General features: G+C 39.6%; 1 protein-coding gene and 1 pseudogene across 4 annotated transcripts in view; both read right to left on the bottom strand.

Moving 5' to 3' along the window:
- UBAP1 (ubiquitin associated protein 1) overlaps positions 1-25,296 on the bottom strand; it is an 84,868-nt gene that overhangs the window by 29,053 nt on the left and 30,519 nt on the right. The window lies entirely within an intron of this gene.
- On the bottom strand, positions 12,105-12,782 carry LOC144322370 (small ribosomal subunit protein uS8 pseudogene; annotated as a pseudogene).

Here is a 25,296-nt window from a genome sequence, read left to right as displayed (position 1 = left end):
TAAAACCAAGAAGCAAGAGTCTTTGCAGTCTCAACCTTCACACACAGGCACATAATCAAAAATGTATTTTTCTAAGTCTCTGCTGGGAAAAAAAGCAGTATTTAAGCACCCAGCAGAGCTGCAACAGACAGGTGCAGAAAATGAACATTTTCATCTATGTGTCTCTAGTATTTATTAATATTGTGGGATAGCAGCTGTTTGAAAAAGTGGCTGTTTCTGAGAGGTAAATGGTTTGGGAGAAGCTGCTTGAGCTTCTGATTTAAAAAGTAATTTTGCAAATAACCCCCAGAAGAAGCTAACATCAGAAATGTTTTAAGAAATTTCACCAACTTTAAATGGATTCTTTTTTTTTTTTAAAGATTTTATTTATTTATTCATGAGAGACACAGAGAGAGAGGCAGAGACACAGGCAGAGGAAGAAGCAGACTCCACGCAGGGAGCCCAATGTGGGACTCAATCCGGGGTCTCCAGGATCATGCCCTGAACCAAAGGGGATGCTTAACCACTGACCACCCGGGCATCCCAATAAATAAAAATCTTAAAAAAAAGAAAAATATATTTGCAAGTGGTGTATCTGGTAAGGAGCTTACACCTAAAATACATAAAGAACTCCACAATTCAATAATAAAACGACAATCCAGGGACCCTTGGGTGTCTCAGCAGTTGAGCATCTGCCTTCAGCTTGGGGCATGATCCCAGGGTCCCAGGATCGATCAGGCTTCCTGCATGGAGCCTGCTTCTCCCTTTACCTATGTCTCTGCCTCCCTCTGTCTCATGAATGAATAAATAAAATCTTTAAAAATAAAAAATAAATTAAAAATAAAAAGAAATAAATGACAATCCAACTAAAAATGGGCAAAAGAATACGAAGAGTAAATTCTTCAAAGAAGACATACAAATAACCAAGAAGTACATGAGATGATGTTCAACATCATTCTTCATTAGTCAGGAAAATGCAAATAAAAAAATTCCCCTCTTGGGACGCCTAGGTGGCTCAGCGGTTGAGTGCCTGCCTTTGGCACAAGGCATGATCCCGGAGTCCCGGGATCGAGTCCCACATCAGGCTTCCTACATGGAGCCTGCTTCTCCTAATGTCTCTGCCTCTGCCTCTCTCTCTCTCTGTCTCTGTCTCATGAATAAATAAATAATCTTTAAAAAAAGAAATTCCCCTCTCTATCCCCCATGTTAAAGCATGCATGTCTGCAACAAAGCAAAATGTCTATTTAAAAAAAAGTGAGTGAAGGAGCACCCAGGTGGCTCAGTTTGTTGGGCATCTGCCTTCAGCTCAGGTCATGATCTCGGAGACCAAGCCCCACAATGGGCTTCCTGCTCAGCAGGAGTCTGCTTCTCCCTCTCTCTCTCTGCTGCTCCCCATCACTTGGGCTCTCTCTCGCTCTACTGATAAATATATTAAAATTTTTAAAAAGTGGAAATTAAAATACAGTACCCCTATTACTAAATAAAAGGATGGAAATTCTTTAAAAATATGCCTCAAAAGAGCTGATAAAATATAGATTTTCTATAAGGCTTCTTTATTTTTTTTTAAGATTTTACTTATTTATTCATGAGACACACAGAGAGAAAGGCAGAGACATAGGTAGAGGGAGAAACAGGCTCCCAATGGGGAGCCCAATGTGGGACTTGATCCCGATCCTGGGACTCCAGGATCACGACCTGAGCCAAGGGCAGACTCTCAACTGCTGAGCCACCCAGGCATCCCTAGAGGGTTTCTTTAAATATTAAAAATAGTTCAATGAATGCAACTCTTATGTTTCCCACAAACCTTATGAATGTAAGATACTCATATTTGGTCACTTATAGTAAAGATTTTTCTAAGGTCTGCTATGCCGTAAAACTTCCCTGTCTCTCAAGGACCAAGAGCACTGTAACAGCTACTTAGGGTCAATTTTTTTTCCTGGAACATTGGAAAAGAAATCAAGTGAGATAGAGATAGATAGAAAGATAGATAAATAGAAAGTATTTCCTTATAAACTTCCTATATTTTATTTAATTATACCCATTTCCTATAACATCTTCCTGTAGTCTAAATGTTCAATTATGGGGAAATGATTAAATAAATTATGGAAATTCAAAAGATAAGTTGTAATGCAATTAAGAATGTTCATTAAAAACATAATGGAGAAATAAGTATACAGCTTTTTTTTTTTAATTTTTTTTTTAATTTTTTTTTTTTATTATGATAGTCACAGAGAGAGAGAGAGACGTAGAGACATAAGCAGAGGGAGAAGCAGGCTCCATGCACCGGGAGCCCGATGTGGGATTCGATCCCGGGTCTCCAGGATCGCGCCCTGGGCCAAAGGCAGGCGCCAAACCGCTGCGCCACCCAGGGATCCCCAGTATACAGCTTTTTAAAAAGATTTGAGAGAGGGAGAGAGAGAGAGGGTGCATGCATGCACGCGCATAAGGGGTTAGGGGCAGAGGAAGAGAGAGAATCCCAAGAAGACTCCTTGCTGAGTGCAGAGCCCAACATGAACTTGATCTCATGACCCTGAGATCATGACCTGAGCCAAAACCAAGAGTCAGACACAAACAAATGAGCCACCCAGGCACCCCAAGTACAAGTTTTAAAATGCTTTTACAAGGGGTGTCTAGGGATCACTGGGTGGCGCAGCGGTTTGGCGCCTGCCTTTGGCCCAGGGCGCGATCCTGGAGACCCGGGATCGAGTCCCACGTCGGGCTCCCGGTGCGTGGAGCCTGCTTCTCCCTCTGCCTATGTCTCTGCCTCTCTCTCTGTGTGTGTGACTATCATAAATAAATAAAAATTAAAAAAAAAAAAAACAAGGGGTGTCTGGGTGGCTCAATCAGTTAAGCAACTGCCTTCAGCTCAGGTCATGATTCCAGAGTTCTGGGATTAAGCCCCACAACTGGGCTCCTTGCTCAGCAGGGAGCCTGCTTCTCCCTCTCCCACTCCCCCTGCTTATGCTTTCTCTCTCTCTCTAATAAGTAAATAAAATCTTCAAAAAAAGCTTTTACAAGTTGGACTGAGTTACTTAACTATGTAAAAAATGTACACACACACACACACACAAAAAAAGACTGAAAAAAATACATTTGCCCCCAAAGTAAAACTTTAAGTACTTCAGAGGGAAAAAAATTCTAAGTAATCAAAAATTTCCATTAAAATAAATATAGGGGATCCCTGGGTGGCTCAGCAGTTTAGCACCTGCCTTCAGCCCAGGGCGTGATCCTGGAGACCTGGGATAGAGTTCCATGTCAGGCTCCCTGCATGCATGGAGCCTGCTTCTCCCTTTGCCTGTGTCTCTGCCTCTATCATAAATAAATAAAATCTTAAAAAAATAAAATAAATAAAATAAAATATAAATGAATATATTAAAGGAAAAGTATCAAATAGAAATAAAAATAGAACACCTTTTTTTGCACACATCTGTAACTCAAACTTTTACACTAATAAAATGTAGACCTCCCTGAAGCACCAAGGAACTACAGCAATGTTCTATTTTGCCAGTTCAGTGCCACTTCATACAAATGCTATAAAAGAACCCCCCCCCCCCAAAAAAGAAAGAAAACCCTATAACTTAAATCACTACTTAAAGACATCCAAGAACAAAAAGAGATGGGAAAATAAGTAATAAGAACAGAACTGCAGGGACAGGAAGAGCTAGGGTGAAAGAAACAGAGGAGATGGGATAAGGAATGGAAAAAGGGCAAGGTGAAGAGGATGGGGTAGCAGACCAAGAGAATGCCAAGATGTAGGCCCTTTCAGGATGCCTGGGTGGCTCAGGGGTTTAGCGTGCCTGCCTTCTGCCCAGGGTGTGATCCTGGAATACTGGTATCCAGTCCCACATCGGGCTCCCTGCATGGAGCCTGCTTCTCCCTCTGCCTGTGTCTCTGTCTCTCTCTTTGTCTCATGAATAAATAAATAAGTCTTAAAAAAAAAAAAAAAAAAAAAGACGTAGGCCCTTTCACAAGGGGAAGAGAAAGCCCAAGACAATTATATTGATGTTCTCATTTTCTTTCTTGTATCATTAAATTCCTATTACATGAAATTACATTCTTACAAAAGTTTCCTAATACACAGCAATTTAATATCTCAGTAAGCTATCATAGTCACACATTATACTGCAACAAGAGCTGCAATCAGGAATTTCCCAAGACACAAATGAATCCAGGAAATTCTTTTACAGAAAAGATGGCTCAGAGAATCATCAAATTTCAAGTCTAAAAACAAAGAACACCCATACAACTGGCATTCATACCAACATGTATATGACAAAAATCACACATGTAGCAGCTATTAGTATGTCAATACTATACCATATTCATCAGAAAAAGCTTTATTGGAACGCCTGGGTGGCTCAGCAGTTGAGCATCTGCTTTCGGCTCAGGACGTGATCCCGGAACTCGGAATTGAGTCCCACATCGCGCTCCCTGTGAAGAGCCTGCTTCTCCCTTTGCCTACGTCTCTGCCTTTTCTCTGGGTCTCTCATGAATAAATAAAATCTTAAAAAAAAAAAAAGGAAAGAAAGAAAGAAAAAGCTTTATTTTCTCACAGATCTCAGAGAAGAGATTTTGGAGCCTCAGTTCCTTCAACAGTAAAAAAAAGGGGGGGGGGGATAGTAGACTGAATTATCAGCCAACTCTAAACAGTAGAATAAAGAAAAGCAACATATTAATGTTTCCAAATTAACTATTCAATATTCAGAATAAGTGATAGCATCATTTACCATACACTGTAACTTTTTTTTTTTTGTAAGATGTTATCATTTGAGAGACAGACAGCATGAGCAGGGGGAGAAGCAGGAGAGAGACAAGCATACTCTCCCAGCAAGTAGTGAGCACAGAACCTGACACAGGGCTCAATACCAGAACCCTGAGACCATGACCTAAACTGAAGTCAGATACTTAACCGACCAAGCCACCCAGATGCCCCCATAGTAACTTTTAAAAGATGTCCTTTACTGACAAAATAAAAAGCTGGCAACCATGTTAATCTTACCCTCATTTTTATTTTAATTTGTATTCATGAGAGAGGCAGAAACACAGGCAGAGGGACACAGGCAGAGGCTCCTGCAGGGAGACTGATGCCAGACTGGATCCGGCAGATGCTCAACCACTGAGCCCCAATCCTACACCCATTTTACTTTTTTAAAGATTTTATTTATTTATTCATGAGAGACAGAGAGAGGCAGAGACATAGGCAGAGGGAGAAGCAGGGTCTACACAGGAAGCCCGAAGTGGGACTCAATCCTGGGTCTCTAGGATCACGCCCTGGGCTGAAGGCAGATGCCAAACCACAGAACCACTCAGGCATCCCCTATCTCCATTATAAATTCTAGTGAAACTCGAAGTCTGGAAACCATTTTCTGATATCACATATAAAATAATAACCTCAAATGAGTATGATTATTTTAAAAATTTATATAGATATATAAATATGTGTATATAAACACAGATATCTTTGCATACTGCACGAGACACAGCAAGAGCTCAACAAAGGTTGGTAAAAATATAACTCAGAAGAGAGTAAACCATTTGCCAAGTACTCTATCTACCAGTAACTACACAAATGTAGATTTTTATTTGAATGTTTAGACTTATTCTGAGTAAAGAATATGGCTGTGAACATTGAACTGAGTTTGAGACCTTACTTTCAGTTTCAAGTCTGAGAAATTAGCCAGAGATACTATTTTCAGCATCTATCACTGTCCACAAGCTCTGTGTTTGCAAAACTAAGCCCCCTTATTAATGGCTGCTGCACATCAGCATATTTGGCTGAAGATGGAAGGTCAACAACAGAGGTCAACAGTACACAGATTCATACTAAGGAGCATTTCAGTAACCTTACTAAGCTTTTCCTTATGCATTAATTTTTCTTTCAGATCAGCTGGAATACTGCTTATTCACTCAGATTTGTCCTGAGCACTACTGTTTACAGAGAGCAAAAATGGAAAATTTAAATCTGAGTCACCTGCAGAAACAATGGGCCCTGAGATTTTGGAAAAGAGGGGAGTAGGTCTGTGTGAATATGGAAACAAATAAAGGTAAGACAGAGTCTTATAAAGTGGTTATATTTGGATGATGAGTTTACAACATGGGGCTTCTGTTTTCTTTCTTTTGTGCTATTATTTGCTTTCCAAGTTTTCTATATTGGGCACATATCTATAGACTGACACACTTTATAATTAGGAAAAAAAAAATCTAGGCAGCAACAAAGGGAAACAATACTCCCAGATACCTGTAAGGGGACTAAACAGAAACAACACAGTATATAGTATATAACTAATGAAAGACTGTGATCTCAGAGACAGAAAATATAATAAAAATAAATAAATCAGTAGTTTCTAAAACCAGTAAGAATATCATGCACCTAGTCTTCGGTTAATAACAGCTGTTTTACATTATTGATGATAAAGGATGCAATCCATGATGAAAAGCTAACATTATGAATTGCCCCAAGTAACACTGCATCACCAGTCATAAAACAAAAACTATAGGAAACAGAAAAACTAGGTAGAAATACATAATTAATAAGACAGATATAGGGGATCCCTGGGTGGCTCAGTGGTTTAGCACCTGCCTCCAACCCAGGGCATGATCCTCGAGTCCTGGGATCGAGTCCCACATCAGGCTCCCTGCATGGAGCCTGCTTCTCCCTCCGCCTGTGTCTCTGCCCCTCTCTCTCTGTGTGTCTCTCATGAATAAATAAATTTTTAAAAAATAATAAGACAGATATAATCTGTATTATATCAAAAGCACCCTGAAAGCAGAATATACCCAAAGTACCCAAAGAACGCTTTACAAAAACGTAAGGAAATATTAGGCCACAAAGAAAATTCCAATAAATATTCAAAATCAGAAATAGCACAGCCAAGGTGCCTCAGTGGCTCAGTTGGGGTGTCTGCCTTCCACTCAGGTCATGATCCCAGGGTCCTTGGATCCAGCCCCACATCGGGCTCCTTGCTTGGCAGGGAGCCTGCTTCTTCCTCTTCTGCTTGTGCTATCTCAATCATTATCTTTGTCTCCCTCTCTCAAATAAATAAAATCTTTTAAAAAGAGAACAAGAAAGACTGACACAGAACATCCAGTAACAGTCCAAAGGCAAAAAAATTAGAAATTAATTACATCAGGGGGCACCTGGGTGGCTCAGCAGTTGAGCATCTGCCTTATGCTCAGGTCATGATCCTGGGGTCCTGGGATTGAGTCCCGCATCAGGCTCCCCGCAGGGAGAATGAGTCTCCCTCTGCCTATGTATCTGCCTCTTTCTGTGTCTTTTGTGACTAAATAAATAAAATCTTAAAAAAAAAAAAAAATACAAAGGAATAAACTAAAGACCTACTAAAAGAAAAGAGGACTTATATAATTGGAAAAACAGATGATAAACCTTGGGTAGGACATGTAACATCATTAAGATCTATCCTCCAGGGCAGCCCCAGTGGCTCAGGGGTTTAGTGCCACCTTCGTCCTGGGGCCTGATCCAAAGATGAAAGAAAGAAAGAAAAGACAGAAAGACAGAAAGAAAGAAAGAAAGAAAGAAAGAAAGAAAGAAAGAAAGAAAGAAAGAAAGAAAGAAAGAAAAGAAAAGAAAGAAAGAAAGAAAAGAAAGAAAGAAAGAGTTAAGCAATGATTTTGTAGTTATTAAGTAGTTTGAAATCATAAAGCCTATGGGAGACTAACATAATGTAAGAACTGGAAAGTAATGACTAGTTATAAGTTAGAATAGGGAGTCATAACAAAGCATCAGCCTAATTAGATATTTTTAATCAGTATCTTAACCAATTCATTTTTTATCCCTATCCCCTCTATCTTAACCAATTCATTAAAAATTATTGAAATTCTCAAATGAATTTTTAAAAAAATTTTAATGTAAAAAAAAAGTATGATGTCCCAAAAGGAAATATAGCCACAAACCTATTAATTTGACCTTTTTAAAAAGATTTTATTTATTTATTTGAGAGAGAAAAAACAAGCAGGGGAAAGGGCAGAAGGAGAGAGAGAAGCAGACTTCCCTGTTGAGCATGGAGCCTGACATGGGGCTTGATCCCAGGACCCTGGGATCATGACCTGAGCTGAAGGCAGATGCTTAACTGAGCCATCCAGGTGCCCCTGATCAATTTTGAATTATAAATTAGGCACAGTAAGAAATAAACAATAAAATAGAGCAATTACAACAACATACTATAATAAATTATGTGAATGTGGCCCCTAAATGTTTTACTGTACTATACTCCCCCTTCTTATTATCATGCAAGATGATAAAATGACTGTGTGATAAAGTGAGGTGAGTTACATAGGCATTGTGACGTACCATTAGGCTACTGCTGACCTTCGGATGATATACCAGAAGGAAGATCATCTGCTTCTGTGAAGTTTATACTGTTTGTTCCCTGGTACTACACAATGTTCCCTTTGGGGTATGAGTACTCAAATTTGGTGAACAAGGCTCTATTAGTTTTTTGTTTCCATGGGGAAAACCATTCAGATTTCACGTGACTCCAAAAGTCAGAATGATGTAATGTACTGAGTCTGAAGACTGCTGGAAGAACAGAAAAATTATGTGTGATTATTCCTCTCAGATATTTAGCTTCTTCATGTAAAAATACAAATTAACCAATTATATTGTATTGGCTACTTGTAGAGTGAAATAGGGTTATTAGTGTTAAATAGTAAGCATTTTCTTTTTTAAAAAGTGGGTGTGGACTGTGTGTATTTACTGAGTCATAGATTCAACAAGTGATTACATGTGTTTATGTGCTCTCAAAACTAAGAATATGAAGGAAGTCTTCTGGTATTTTTCTTACATGAGAACATAAAAGCCACAAGTCTACAGTTATAAAAGAATATATCCAGACCCTTAATTCTGAAAAAAGTTGTCAGAGATGATTTGTTCCAGGCTTCTCATTTTATAGAAGCAGTCCTGAATTTTTTTCCCCCCAAAGGTTTTGAAGGCTCTAAACCATCCCAAATTGATGGAAGAATTAAGGCTAGAACTCATATTTTTAACTGTCTAGGATGCTCTTTTCTCTCTTATAGACTCTTTTTTTAAGATTATATTTATTTGAGAGAGAGAGTGTGCACAGAGGGAGAAGCAGATTCCTCACTGAGCAGAAAGCCCAATGTGTGGCTCAATTCCAGGACGCTGAGATCATGACCTGAGCCAAAAGCAGACGCTTAACCAATTGAGCCACCCAGACGCCCCTCTCTTATATTCTGGCATAAACTATGATGTGATTTTTTAAAAAGCTGGGGAGGATATGACATTTTTGGTTCAGTTACTTCTTGAAATTACTGTTCCCCCAATGTTAATTCACAATTTAAAGAACTGAGGTGGGATGCCTGGGTGGTTCAGTGGTTGAGCGTCTGCCTTTGCCTTACGGTGTGATCCTGGACTACCAGGATGGAGTCTTGCATCGGGCTCCCTGCAGGGAGCCTGCTTCTCCCTCTGCCTATGTCTTTGCCTCTCTGTGTCTCTCATGAATAAATGAATAAAATCTTAAATAAAATAAAATAATAAAATAAAATTAAAAAAAAAAGCAAAACTGAGGGGAGCCTGAGTGGCTCAGTCAGTTAAGGGGTTGACTCAATTGATTTCAGCTGAGGCTCTATGCTGCCCACAGAGTCTGCTTAAGATTATCTATCTCCCTCTCTCTCTGTTCCTCCCTCCACTCTCATGTGTGCACTCTCCCCCTCTCTCTAAAATACAAATAAAATCTTTTTAAATATTGGGTAGCCTGGGTGGCTCAGCAGTTTAGCACCACCTTCAGCCCGGGGCCTATTCCTGCAGACCCGGGATCGAGTCTTGCATCAGGCTCTCTGCAAGGAGCCTGCTTCTCCCTCTGCCTGTGTGTCTCTGCCTCTCTCTCTCTATGTGTCTCTCATGAATAAATGAAATATTTAAAAAATATATATTTTTAAATATTTAAAAATAAACAAAACTGATCATATGTTCATATGTACAGGAAAAAATATAGTACAGAACTTCCTCAACTTATGATGAAGTTACATCTCAATAAACCTACCATAAATTGAAAAAAATCTTTCTTTTTTAAATCTTATGTCAAAAACACATTTAATATACCTAAACTACTGAACACCATAGCTTAGCCTAGACTACCTTAAATGTGCTCAGAATACTTACATTAGCTTACATATGGGCAAAATAATATAACAAAGTCTATTTTATAATAAAGTGTTGAATATTTCATGTAATTTATTGAATACTATACTGAAAGTAAAAATCAGCTGTATAGGTACAAATTGGTTATAAGGTATCAGCTATTTACCCTCATGGTCACATGACTGAGAGCTTCCACTGGTTACTACTACTGCCCAGCATCATAAGAGTATCATATCACATACAGCTAGCCTGGGAAAAGATCAAAATTCAAAGTACAGTTTCTACTGAATGCATACTGCTTTCATATCATAAAGTCAAAAAGTTATAAATTGAACTATTATAAGTATTGGATAATATAAGTATCATATTATCTGTATATATACAGATACACAGGATTCACTACAATCCAAAGTTTCAGGCATCCACTGGGAGTCTTAGAATATAACCCTTGCAGATTAGGGAGGACTACTGAACACAAAAGAATCTTGCTTCTGTATTTTACAACTGAAAAACCCTAATATGAAAAAAAGGGGGGGGGCACACCTGGGTGGCTCAGTGGTTGAGCATCTGCCTTTGGCTCAGGGCATGATCCCAGAGTTCCGGGATCGAGTCCCATATCAGGCTTCCTGCATGGAGTCTGCTTCTCCCTCTGTCTGTGTCTCTGCCTCTCTCTCTCTATGTGTGTGTGTGTGTGTGTGTGTGTGTGTGTGTGTCTCATGAATAAATAAATAAAACCTTTTAAAAAGTTAAAAAAAGAAAAACCCTAATATGAAATAATTTATAATAAAAAGACACAAAAAGCACACAGATCTTTTAATTAATCTCAGTTGCTTTAGGTATCTATTAGGTAAGCATCTATCAAAATGAGTCAAAATTTACCTCTGATAACAAAACTCAAGGGTGCCTGGATGGCTCAATTGGTTCAGTTGTGTCTATCTTCAGCTCAGGTCATGATCCTGGGGTGCTGGGATCAAGCCCATGTTGAGCTCCCTACTCTGTGAGGAGACTGCTTCTCCCTCTCTCTCTGCCCATCCACCCCCCTCCTGCTCATGCTCACTCTCTCTCTCTCAAGCAATTAAATAAATCTTGGGGAAAAAATATATTCTTCTTACCAATAAAAAGATTAACAATATAAGAAATTACATTAAATGATACAATGGAATGAATCTAAAAAGGGTTATAATAAAGATTAATAATACGACAACAGTTACTCCCTAGGTTTACTAGCACCTCGTCACCTTCCTAAATCTTATTTTAATAAGAGTACTTCCACATTTCAATGGCTTATACTTACTCTAAGGAACAAAAAAAGGTGGTACCATAAGCCCATGACCTATAGTAAGAAATCCATACATCTTTATGCTGACATAATTATGAATCCTTGGCAATCAAAGAAAAGCCTCTATAAACACATAAGATTTAATTTCAACATACTAATATACTAAATCTTTCATAACTCTCCTGGAAAATAATCAAAACTCTACCATCCACCATAGAATAAGAAAATATTCCACTAAGTCTCTTCTCTCACCATCACATGAAGTTCAAAAAAGTTTTAAAAAGAATGAGGATACTAGTGTACAGTATTTTGGACTAAAAGAAAGAAAAAAAAATCACAGCACACTACAAAAACTTCAACATAGTAGACTATGTCTGTTTTATAAAACATAGATACTACCTTTTCACAACCATGTTGAACAAAGATACAAATCATACCAGGTCACTGGAACAAAGTTATTTAAAAATAATATATCCCCCCCAAAAAATAATATATCCCAGTGTCTAACTAGAATTACCAACTGGAATTACCATAAATATAATTTATTGGTTTGCTCCACCACAGAAGCAAAAACTTTTGTCAAAATGTTTAAGAAATTTCAAATATAAAAAGTTTAACACATGGAACATATATAATACAGAATTACTTCCAATATAAATATAAGTATAAATCTTATAATCTCTCATCTCCCAAAACAATTTTTTTTCCATTGAGGCATTTTATTTGCACGTATGAATTACATCCCTAGAAAAAGAATCCCAGGGATCCCTGGGTGGCACAGCGGTTTGGCGCCTGCCTTTGGCCCAGGGCGCGATCCTGGAGACCCGGGATCGAATCCCACATCAGGCTCCCGGTGCATGGAGCCTGCTTCTCCCTCTGCCTATGTCTCTGCCTCTCTCTCTCTCTCTCTGTGACTATCATAAATAAATAAAAATTAAAATAAAAAAAAATAAAAATAAATAAAAAAAAAAAGAAAAAGAATCCCAGGATTTTCCCTCCTGTGTGTTTTCGTCTTGCTTCTTCGTGGTCCATGATGCCAGCTGAGGTTGTCAGTACAATGAAACCAAACTGGCGGTATGGGAGCAGGTTATTCTGCCATTCTTCTAGATCTTTTGGTTGTACATCAAATCTGGGGCTGATCACTCCACACTTGTTTAACCTGCCTGTGAGGTTCACAACAATTTTCCCAGCTCTGTGATCATCAATGATTTCAAATTCGCCAATGTAACCATACTTCATCATCACAGTGAGAAATCGGACGATGACTTTGGAGCATGGCCTGATAAGAACCTGGTGCTTGCCTCTCTTTTCAGCATTGTTGATGCTCTTGAGAGCATCTGCCAGGACGTTCATGCGCACCATTGTGGTGGCTCAGAGCGATGGCGGAAAGAGTCCCAAAACAATTTTATGAACTCTATAATACAATGCACAAATTACCCAACTATGCACAAGCAAATTAACTTACCTAATATGTTAAGTACTGTACAGTATTTTCAGGAAACTGAAATATTGGCACTGTAAGCAACACAGGCAGTTTGGAAACCTGTCTGTAGCACAACAAAGCCACAGCTGGCCAGCCCCACCTTAAAAATCAGGCCACTACTGACTTCAAATAACAAAGCATCAATTCTTTTCTAAATAATAAGTAAGAAGGGGTACCTGGGTGGCTCAGTTGGCTGGGGGTCTGGCTTTGGCTCATGATCTCAGGGGTCCTGGGATGGAGCCTCAGTCAGGCTCTGCACTCAGTTGGGGGACTGCTTGTCCCTGTGTCCCTCCCCAGACTCATACTCTCTCTCAAATGGATAAAATATTTAAAAATAATAATTAAAAAACAAGAGAGAAATAAAACCAAACAGTGATTTTTTTTTAAGATTTTATTTATCTGAGAGCGAGAAAGAGAGCACCAGTGTGGGGAGGGGAAAGAGGGAGAAGAGGACTCCCTGCTGACCAGAGAGCCCAATGCAGGATTCGATCCTAGCACCCTGGGATCATGACCTGAGCTGAAGGCAGACATTTAACCAACTACCCAGGTACTCCAAAAGGTGATTGTTTAAAAAGGTTAATTACATTGATAAACCCCCTAGGCAAGGCTCACTAGAAGAAAAAAAAAAAAAAACCTATTGTTATCAGAAATGAAAGATAGTACAGATCTTACAAATATTAAAACAGTACCACATCAAAACAATTTTATAAAAACAAAAAACAATTTTATGCCAAGTCTGGCAATTTAGCTGAAATAAACCAATTTCCTTTTTTTTTTTTTTTTTAAAGATTTTACTTATTTATTCATGAGAGATAGAAGTAGAGACTTAGGCAGAAGGAGGGATCCCTGGCGGTGCAGCGGTTTGGCGCCTGCCTTCGGCCCAGGGCGCGATCCTGGAGACCCAGGATCGAATCCCACGTCGGGCTCCTGGTGCATGGAGCCTGCTTCTCCCTCTGCCTGTGTCTCTGCCTCTCTCTCTCTCTCTCTCTCTCTCTCTCTCTCTGTGACTATCATAAATAAATTTTTTTTAAAAATTAAAAAAAAAAAAAAAAAAGACTTAGGCAGAAGGAGAAGCAGGCTCCCTGCAGGGAACCCTGATGTAGGACCCAATCCCAGGATCCCGGGACCATGACCAGAGCTGAAGGCAGACAGACACTCAACCACTGAGCCACCCAGGTGTCCCTCCTTTTTTTTTTTTTTTTTTTTTTTTTTTTTAAGTAACCAATTTCTAGGGGCACCTAGATGGCTCAGTAGGTTAAGTGTCCAACTCCTGATTTCGGCTCAGGTCATGGTCTCATGGTCATGAGATGAAGCCCCATGTGTGGCTCCACACTGAGCATGGAATCTGCTTAAGATTTTTTCTCTCGGGATCCCTGGGTGGCGCAGTGGTTTAGCGCCTGCCTTTGGCTCAGGGCGCGATCCTGGAGACCTGGGATCAAATCCCACGTCGGGCTCCCGGTGCATGGAGCCTGCTTCTCCCTCTGCCTATGTCTCTGCCTCTCTCTGTGTGTGTGTCTCTCATGAATGAACAAAATCTTAGGAAAAAAAAGAAAAAGAAAAAGGAAACTCAGGACCCAGACTGCTTTACTGGTGAAATCTTCGAAACACCTAAGGAAGAAACAACACTAATTCTATACAAACTCTTCCAGAATATTGAAGTGGAGGGAATACTTCCCAACTCATTCTATAGAAACATTAAAGAAACATTACCTTGATACCAAAACAGCCAAAGATATTACAAGAAAATTACAGAATATCCCTCATGAACATAAATGCAGAAATTCAACAAAATTTAAGCAACTCAAACCCAACAATATGTAAAAAGTATAATATATCATGATGAAGTGCGGTTTTTCCGAGAAACACAAGATTGGTTAAATATATCTTTTTTTATTTATTCATGATAGACAGAGAGAAGCAGAGACACAGGCAGAGGGAGAAGCAGGCTCCATGCCGGGAGCCTGACGCAGGACTCGATCCCGGGTCTCCAGGATGGCGCCCTGGGCCAAAGGCAGGTGCCAAACCGCTGGGCCACCCAGGGATCCCTGGCTAAATATATCTTAAAAAAAAAAAAAAAAAAAGCAATGTAATCCACCATATTAACAAACAAAAGAGAAAATTTTTTTAATTTTTTTTCAAAAGAGAAAAATTATACGATCTCAATGAACACACAAAGAACAAAACTAACAAAATCTAATACCCATTCCCAAAAAAAGTCTCAGCAAGCTAAGAATAGAAGGAAACTTCCTCAATCGATAAAGGCCATCTATTAAAAAAAAAAACCTACAGTTCACATCATACCTAATGTTAAAAGACATGGGATCCCTGGGTGGCGCAGCGGTTTAGCGCCTGCCTTTGGCCCAGGGCGCGATCCTGGAGACCCAGGATCAAATCCCACATCGGGCTCCCGGTGCATGGAGCCTGCTTCTCCCTCTGCCTGTGTCTCTGCCTCTCTCTCTCTCTCTGTGTGTGACTATCATAAATAAATAAAAATTAAAAAAAAAAAAAGACATTCTACTTAAGTTCAGGAATAAGGCAAGGGTGTCCACTTTTATCACATTTATTCAACATTGTATTAGAGGTTCTAGCCAGTGTAGTAAGAAAATTAAGTAAAAGGCATCCAGTTGGGAAAAAAACATGTACAACCTGTCTGTATTCATAGACAACATGGTCTATAGAAAATCTGGTGGAGTCTATAAAAAAAGTACAAGACTAATACAATAGTTGAGCAAGGTTGGAGGCTATAAGATCAACACAGAATAATCAATTGCATTTTTATATACTAGCAGTGAACATTCAGAAATTAAAATTTTAGGGGTGCCTGGGCAGCTCAGTTGGTTAAGCACTGACTCTTAATTCTGGCTCAGGTCATGATCTCAGAGTTGTGAGATCAAGCCCAACGTTGGGCTCCACCCTGGGCATGAAGCTGCTTAAGATTCCCTCTCTCTCTGTCTACGGCCATACCACCCTGAACGCGCCCGATCTCGTCTGATCTCGGAAGCTAAGCAGGGTCGGGCCTGGTTAGTACTTGGATGGGAAGATTCCCTCTCTCCCTCTCCCTCTGCCCCTCTTCCTATTCACAAGCACACAGCCTCTCTTAAAAAAAAAAAAAAAAAAAAGAGAGAGAGAGAGAGAGAGAGAGAGAAATTAAATATTTAAAAACCACCATTTACAAAAGTACCAAGAAGTATGAAACAGTCAGGAATATATCTGACAAAAAATGTACAAGACCTGCACAATAAAAATTACAAAACCCTGCTGAGAGAAATATGAGACCACCTTAGTCTGTTGGGGCTGCTACAACAAAATACTGCAGACTTAAATGGCTTATCAACCGTAGAAATGTATTTCTCACAGTTCTGGAAGGTAGGGAAGTCCAAGATCAAGGAACCAGCAGATATGGCATCCAATTAGAGCCTGCTTCCTGGCTCACTGACAGCTGTCTTTTCGCTATAACCTCACACGGCCGTAAAAAGGGACAAGGGAGTTCTCTGAGGCCTCTTTCATAAGGACATTAATCCTAGTCATAATGGTTCCTCCTTCATAACCTAATTACCTTCCAAAGGCCTGACCTTCAAATCCTATCACACTGGAGATAGATTTCAACATATGAATTTGGGAGATACATAAACTTTCAGTCTACAGCAAAGACCAAAATAAATGGAGAGAGAAACCATGTTCATAAATTTTAACACCCAATACTGTTAATATTATCAATTCTCCCCAATTTAACCTACTGATTCAATATAATCCCAAACAAAATACTAGCAGGGTTTTTGTAGATATTTTGAAAACCTAATTGTAAAATTCATACACAAATGAAAAGGACCTAAACAGCCAAAACAACTTTGAAAAACTTTCTGATTTCTAAATTTATTATACAACTACAGTAGTCAAGAAGTGTGATGTTGGCATAAAGACAAATAGATCATGACGCCTGGGTGGCTCAGCGGTTGAGCATCTACCTTTGGCTCAGAGCATGATCCCAGAGTCCGGGGATGGAGTCCCACTTCAGGCTCCTTGAGTAGAGCCTGCTTCTCCCTCTGCCCGTGTCTCTGCCTCTCCCTCTCTGTATCTCATGAATAAATCGATAAAATTAAAAAAAAAAAAGACTTTATTAATTTATTCATGAGAAACACAAAGAGAGAGGCAGAGACACAGGCAAAGGGAGAACCAGGCTCCCTATGGGGAGCCTGATGTGGGGACTCCATCCCAGGACCCCAGGTTCATACTTTGAGCCAATAGTAGATGCTCAACCACTGAGCCACCCAGGCACTCCAATAATGGATATTTCGAATGGTGGGTGGGTTACAAGCAATTTTTACTTTTCCTTTTTACGTATCTCCACATCCTGAGTTTTCAAAGTAAACTATATATTACATATTCCAAACAATAAAATTTAACTTTTTAGATTCCTAAATGATTACAAGTTGAAACAAATAAACCTAACTATACATAAAATTAAAGATCACACACAGAATATTATTTCAAGTGACTTTCAGAACTTGGTATTCTAACTGCATAATTGTATAGTATGTTCCAAATATTAAGAACTATAAAAATTTTAATTTTTTTGTTAGCAATAGTATCAGTATTACTATTTTAAAACCATTTTATTCTATGTCCAAATGGTAAATAATTATGTTTATATTGTAAGGAACCAAGACTTTACGTAAGAGAGAAAAAAGACAAGTATGATATTAAAGAAATAAAAACCCCATAGTTCTTAAAACTAAACTATAAAAATCACTATGAACTTGTGATTCTCGGGCAGCCCGAGTGGCTCAGCAATTTAGCATCACCTTCAGCCCAGGGCATGAGCCTGGAGACCCGGGATCGAGTCCCACGTCAGGCTCCTTGCATGGAGCCTGCTTCTCCCTCTGCCTGTGTCTCTGCCTGTGTGTGTGTCATGAATAAGTAAATAAAATCTTAAAAAATAAAATAAAATATTTTTTAAAAAAAATTTTTAATATAAAAATGTTTGTTGGGGGATCCCTGGGTGGCTCAGTGGTTTAGCACCTGCCTTCGACCCAGGGCACGATCCTGGAGTCTCGGGATCGAGTCCTGCATCGGGCTTCCTGTGTGGGGCCTGCTTCTCCCTCTGCCTGTGTCTCTGCCCCTCTCTCCCTGTCTCTCATGAATAAATAAATAAATAAAATCTTTAAAAAAAAAAAAAAAAGGTTTGTTGAAGCAAAGACAGTATTGATGAGCATCCCTGGCACCCACATTCTGAGCTCTTGATATTAGTTCTGCATTCATTCTTGGAGAATGGAGCCCTGTGTGGCTCAGCGGTTTAGCACCTGCCTTCGGCCCAGGGCATGACCCTGGAGTCCCAGGACTGAGTCCCCCATCAGGCTCCCTACATGGAGCCTGCTTCTCCCTCTGCCTGCGTCTCTGCCTCTGTGTGTGTGTGTGTCTCTCTCTCATGAATAAATAAATCTTAAAAAAAAAAATTATTGGAGAAATGGTCATTTTCAGATGTACAGGAAGAATTTATAAGATTAACCCGGGCCATTTGTTGTATATGAAAGAAATCTTTCAAAGATTTAAAGCTCATAGAACACTTGGTTGGATCAATTTGGAAGAGCATGTGACTCCTAATCTTGGGGTTGTGAGTTCAAAGCCCATGTTAAGTGCAGAGATGACTTAAATAAAACTTAAAAATATATATTTTTAGTTCCTGCCAAATACCTACCAACTTGATCAAAAATGAAACTTGTAGATCAAAAAGAATGACTATAGATAGAGCATGTGACTCTTGATCTCAAGGTTGCAAGTTCAAGCCCCGGGTATACAGATTACTTAAAAATCTTTCTTTTTTAAAGATTACTTAAAATCTTAAAAAATGACTATAAGGTTTCAAACACATGGTATAAATTCACAAGTTTATGATAATACTCAAAGAAAAGATCCTTAGAAAACCAACAGCTGGGGCACCTGGGTGGCCCAGACAGTTGGTCATCTGCCTTTGGCTCAGGTCATGATCTCAGGGTCCTGTGATCCAGGCCCATGTCAGGTTCCCTGCTCAGTGAGGAGTTTGCTTCTCCCTCTGCCCCTGCCCCACAACTCATGCTCATCTCTCTCTAATAAACAAAATCTTTAAAGGAAACCAACAGTCAAAAAAGGGAGGGGGGGGGAATCCCTGGGTGGCGCAGCGGTTTAGCGCCTGCCTTTGGCCCAGGGCGTGATCCTGGAGACCCGGGATCGAATCCCACGTCGGGCTTCCGGTGCATGGAGCCTGCTTCTCCCTCTGCCTGTGTCTCTGCCTCTCTCTCTCTCACTGTGTGCCTATCATAAATAAAATAAAATAAAATAAAAAATTAGAAAGAAGGGAGGGGGGGCACCTAAGTGGCTCAGTCAGTTAAGTGTCCAACTCATAATCTCAACGCAGGTCTTTATCTCAGAGTCATGAGTTCAAGCCCCACGCTGGGCTCCACACTAGGTGTGGATACTTTAAAAACGAACAAACAAACCTGTTACCAGAAGAGATGACTGTTATACTAACTCTACTCTGAAATTGGTTAATTAAAAGAATGAAGCATTCATTCTCCTTTCCTTTTTTATTGTTTTTTATTTTAATTCCAGTATAGTTAACATAGTGTTTATAGCAGCTTCAGGTATACCATATAGTGATTCAACAATTCTATACTCAGTGGTCCTCATAGTTAAGCGTATTCATCCACTCTTTTCAATAGGAACTACACTTCAGCATAAGCCTGCTGCTGACACAAAGCTCTTTAGACGAGAATAGTACCTCAAAAACATAAATATAACAGAAATAGCATGATGATACAATTTGACAACTTACTAATTAAGTTAGTAATTTGACAACTTACTAACTAATTAACTGATTCAAGTATCATCAATGGATACTAAACTATTAGGACAAGATGCCTGGGTGGCTCAGTGGTTGAGCATCTGCCTTTGGCTCCGGGCATGATCCCACAGTTCCAGGATCGAGTCCCATATCAAGCTCCCTGCATGCAGCATGCTTCTCCCTCTGCCTTCGTCTCTACCTCTCTCTCTCTCTCTGTGTCTCTCATGAATAAATAAATAAAATTTTTTAAAAAAATAAACAATTAGGTCAAGATTAACGGGGAATATTATAAAAGAAGGATCAGGCTGACACCGTCTAAACACAACTAGAATCACTAAAAGTGGGGCAACCATTCATTATATATCTCCCAGTGTGATACAAAAGGAAGTACAGAACACCATTTGTGTGGTAACTGTTCCCCCCACCATCAAAAAATAAAAATAAAAAACATGAATTAAATCAAACTTCTAACCATTAGTTTACAGAAGAGAGAAGTAAAAATAAATAAATAAAACCCACAAGAATGCACAGATACTGAACACAGCATACCTACATGAGAAATGCCCTGGTTTCTTCAATGAATCAATCACACGAAAAAGGGGTAATTATCATGTAATTAAATGTCTTAGACATGAAAGCCAAATAAGTGATAAATATGGGGCAGCCCCGGTGGCGCAGCGGTTTAGCGCCGCCTGCAGCCCGGGGCATGATCCTGGAGACCCTGGATCGAGTCCCACATCGGGCTCCCTGCATGGAGCCTGCTTCTCCCTCTGCCTGTGTCTCTGCCTCTCTCTCCCTCTGTGTCTCTCTCATGAGTGGATAAATAAAACCTTTAAAAAAAAGAAAGTGATAAATATGGACCTTATTTGTTTTTTTAAAGATTTTATTTGGGATCCCTGGGTGGCGCAGTGGTTTAGCGCCTGCCTTTGGCCCAGGGCGCGATCCTGGAGACCTGGGATCGAATCCCACGTCAGGCTCCCGGTGCATGGAGCCTGCTTCTCCCTCTGCCTGTGTCTCTGCCTCTCTCTCTCTCTGTGACTATCATAAATAAATAAAAATTAAAAAAATTTAAAAAAAAAAAAAAAAAAAGATTTTATTTATTCATGAGAGATACGGAGAGAGAGAGACAGGCAGAGACACAGGCAGAAGGAAAAGCAGGCTCCATGCAGGGAGCCCAATGTGGGACTCAATCCCAGGACTCCAGGATCACGCCCCAGGCCGAAGGCAGGTGCTAAACCCCTGAGCCACCCGGGGATCCCTATGGACCTTATTTGAACTGTGAATGGAGCAAATCGCTTTTAAAATGACACTTTTAAGATTTGAGAGAGACAGAGCATGTGTGAAAGCATGAGTGGGAGGGACAAGAGAGACAGAGAATTTTAAGCAGACTGCACTGAACACAGAGCCTAACTTGGAGCTCAATCCGATGACCCTTAGATAACCTGAGCCAAAACCAAAAGTCAGACACTTAATCAACTGTGCTACCCAATGCCCCTAAAGTGACACTTTTAAGACAAGAGAAATTTTAATATGGATAGCATTAGATTATAAAGAATTACTAATAACTTTTCGATGTGATAATAGCATGGTGGGTGGCTATGTTTTAAAAGCAAAAAAAACCTTATCAGAGGTTCATAATGTATTCACAGGAAAGTTTGAGATTTGCTTTATTTTTTTTAAGACTTTATTTATTCATTCATGTGAGACATGGGGGAGGGGGGTAGGCAGAGACATAGGCCGAGGGAGAAGCAGGCTCCCCGCAAGGAGCCCACTGTGGGACTCAATCCGGATCCCAGGATCACAACCTGAGCCAAAGGCAGACCCTCCACCACTGAGCCACCCAGGGGTCCCAAGATTAGCTTTAGAATACTTCAGGCCTTGGGGTGCCTGGATGGTTCAGTCAGTAGAACATGCAACTATTGATCTCAGGATCCTGAGTTTGAGCCCCACTTTGAGGGTAGAGGTTACTTAAAACAGTTAAAAAAAACTTGGGGTGCCTGGGTGGCTCGGTTAGTTGGCTGGATCCAGGCATCCAACTGGATTTCAACTCAGGTCATCATCTCGGGGTCGTGGGATCAACCCCACATCAGGCTCTGCACTCAGGAGTCTGCTTGGGATTCTCTCTCCCCCTTCTCCCACTGCCCCCCGCCCCGAACTCTTTCTCTCTAAAGTAAATAAATCTTAAATAATTTTTTTTAAGTATGCCTAGCAGAGAAGGGTTTCCTAAATGACAGAAAAAGCATAAACCATAAAAAAACGAAAATTTCAATTCATTAAAATTATGAACTTTTCAAGGTGCCTGGATGACTCAGTCAGTTAAGCATGTGCCTTCGGCTCAGGTCATAGACCCAGGGTCCTGGGATTGAGGCCTTTGTCAGGCTTCCTGCTCAGTGAGCAGTCTGCTTCTCCCTCTTCCTTTGCCCCTTCCCTTGCTCCTGCATGCGTGCGCGCTTTCTCTCTCTCAAATAAATAAATAAAATCTTTAAAAAATTGATGAACTTTTCTCACCAAAAGACTATGAAGAGATGAAGTCACAAATCGAGAGCAGATATTTGTAGCCTATTAGTTAACAAATTAGTATACAAAATTATACATAAAAATGTCTTAAAAGTCAATCAAAAAAGGAGAAACTCAAAATAGGCAAAGAACCTGAATATACACTTCACCAAAGAAGCACAAATAACCAATGAACATACGAAAAGATGCTCAACTTAAGGAAATGCTAATAAAACAAAATAGATACCATTTCAAGCCCACTAGATTTAGAAAAAAAAATTAAAAGTCTGACAATATCAAGTGTTGTGGAGGAAGTGAGGAAACCAAAACACATACTGCTGGCTCTTGACTCAGTAACCACAAGATGCACAATTACCATAAGCCAATTCAGTGACTCAACCACTAGAAGTGTTTGGTAAGCAATTAAGCAACTGATAATGACCAATTCAGAATTATGAGACACATGCAGACTACTGCCAAATACAAATTTGGGTCCTTAAAGAACTGAATCCGACCTGACTCAGCAATACAAATAAGAAAACTTTTAGTCTCTTATCCAGTTTATCCAGTTTATTTTGTTAAGTACAAAATATTCAGGTATTCATTTCCTCCTAGAATACTAATGACATCTTGACTACAATTTTAATGAACTATTTATCATTCCAGTTACACTATTACAAAGAGAACATGTAGTTTAAAAAGGCATTATTTTTAAAATAGTGGTTATACCTTAAATTCATTTGCTAGGAATTGGAATGACCCTGTGACTACCTAAGAGGGACAAAAGTGCAACAGTTATAGTTTGATCACTGAAGTTTAACAAATTCAAGTCCAAATTTAGACTCTACCGTTTTAGATCTGTAACCTTAAATTACTCAACTTCACTGATCCTCAATTTCCTCAACAGGTAAAAAGCATGTGTATCACAACCTGCCTACCTAATCACATTGCAAAGATGAAGAGATTATGTAAAGTGCTTAACAATGCCCCACCTCATTAGCATAAGTCCAGTTTTAGCACCTTTCCCTTTGAAAATCTTGCTACTCTCACCTAAAATTATTTTTTATTTGTTTTAATATTTGATTTATTTATTCATGAGAGACACAGAGAAAGAGAGGCAGAGACATAGGCAGATGGAGAAGCAGGCTCCATGCAGGGAACTTGATGTGAGACTCGATTCTGGGACTCCCGGATCACGCCCTGAGCCAAAAGCACATGCCCAACCGCTGAGTCACCCAGGCGTCCCTCACCTCAAATTTTTATTTTTTTTTTTCACCTCAAATTTTTAAAGCATAAAATTACAACTCTCAATTCATAGGAAAATATTACTCTTAATTCAAGTTATTTCCAATATTACAAAATTGTCCAGTACAGTTTAGAAGAAGAATACCCTACTTCTTCCTCTACCAGAAAGGCTTTCCTAAATTAGATTCTGGAAAAGACGACAGATTTTCACTTAATCTTTATGATATAGAAGCAGGGTTGCCCAAGCTATGCCAAAATCTAAACTCAGTTGATTTCTAAAATTCAAGGTTTTTTTGATTCTAAGAAAAATCTTTTTTTTTTTTTTTTTTAAGGGGGAGACTTAAGCTGGAGCCCCATGCAAGGCTCAATCACACCACCCTGAGATTATGTCCTGAGTCAAAATGGAGTCAGCTGCTTAACCAACTGAGCCACCCAAGTACCCAGAAAAAGCTATTTAATATTTAAGGTACCACATACTAACTTTTGCATTTCTTGAAAAAGCCTGTCTAAAGAAAATCACCTGATTAATAATGAGTTTATGGTACTGGGGGGTTTTTTTGGGGGGGAGGTTGGTTTGCTTGTAGAAAAAAAAGTTTACACCCAAAATAATCTCCATGTTGGGACACCTGGGTGGCTCAGCGGTTGAGCATCTGCCTTTGGCTCAAGGTGTGATCCTGGAGTCCCAGGATAGAGACCCACATCAGGCTCCCTGAATGCAGCCTGCTTCTTCCTCTGCCTTGTGTGTCTGTCTCTCTCTTTCTGTGTGTCTCTCATGAATAAATAAAGTCTTAAAAAAAAAAAAAGAAATCATCATCATGTTAAAAACTTCAAAACAGGGGCACCTGGGTGGCTAGTCAGTTAAGCATCTGCCTTCAGCTCAGGTTGTGATCCCAGGGTCCTGGAATGGAGCCCTGCATCGAGTTCCCTGCTAAGCGGGGAGTCCGCTTCTGCTTCTCCCTCTCCCTCTACTGCTCTCCCCTATGGAGTCCCAGGATCAAGTCCCACATCAGCCTTCCTGCTTGGAGCCTGTTTCTCCCTCTCCCTCTGCCTATGTCTCTGCCCCTCTCTCTCTCTCTCTCATGAATAAAATCTTTAAAAGGAAGGAAGGAAAGAAAGAAGGGAGGACGGACACACAAGATAAAGTGACATTGCCCAGTCTAAGAAATGTGAACAGCTATTGATAAGAACTGTCTACAGACTTAATTAATATTATCACATCAGGATACTGTTACAGTCGTCTTGGAAATCAAAATAAAAAATAAAATTTTTCAGGGGCATCTAGCTGGCTGAGTCAGGAGAGCATGATCTTGGGGTTGTGAGTTCGAGCCCCATATTGCTTGTAGAGATTATTTTTAAGAAATAAAAAAATATTTCAATAAAAGTAACTTTAAAAATATTTCAGATACACATAAAATATGTCATGATGAAGCATTGAGTCAAAGAAAAATTGAGGAAATTCTTATACCCACACAGTTTAATTTTCCTCCATTGTCTTCATTTCTAAAGTAACACTTTTCCTTCCAATGAGGGATAGCAAGTTAGTAAGTTAGAGAAACATTAATTTTCCCCTTTCCATAATTAGAATGACTCTTAATGGAACAGACAGCAGTCAATAAATGTTGAACAAACAGGTAACAGAGAGACGCCTGGGGGCCTCAGTGGTTGAGGGCGTGATCCTGGAGTCCCAGGATCGAGTCCCACATCTGGGCTCCCTGAATGGAGCCTGCTTCTCTCTCTGCCTGTCTCTGCCCCTCTCTCTCTCTCTGTGTCTCTCATAAATAAATAAAATCTAAAAAAAAAAAAACAAAAAAAAAAAACAAAACAGGTAACAAAGACTGAATAAGACAGATTAAAAATAAAAATTTAATTTATAAAACTCC

The sequence above is a fragment of the Canis aureus genome, chromosome 10 (assembly GCF_053574225.1).
Source record: "Canis aureus isolate CA01 chromosome 10, VMU_Caureus_v.1.0, whole genome shotgun sequence".
In the NCBI taxonomy this organism is placed as follows: domain Eukaryota; kingdom Metazoa; phylum Chordata; class Mammalia; order Carnivora; family Canidae; genus Canis; species Canis aureus.
This window is presented reverse-complemented; position numbering and strand designations above follow the sequence as displayed.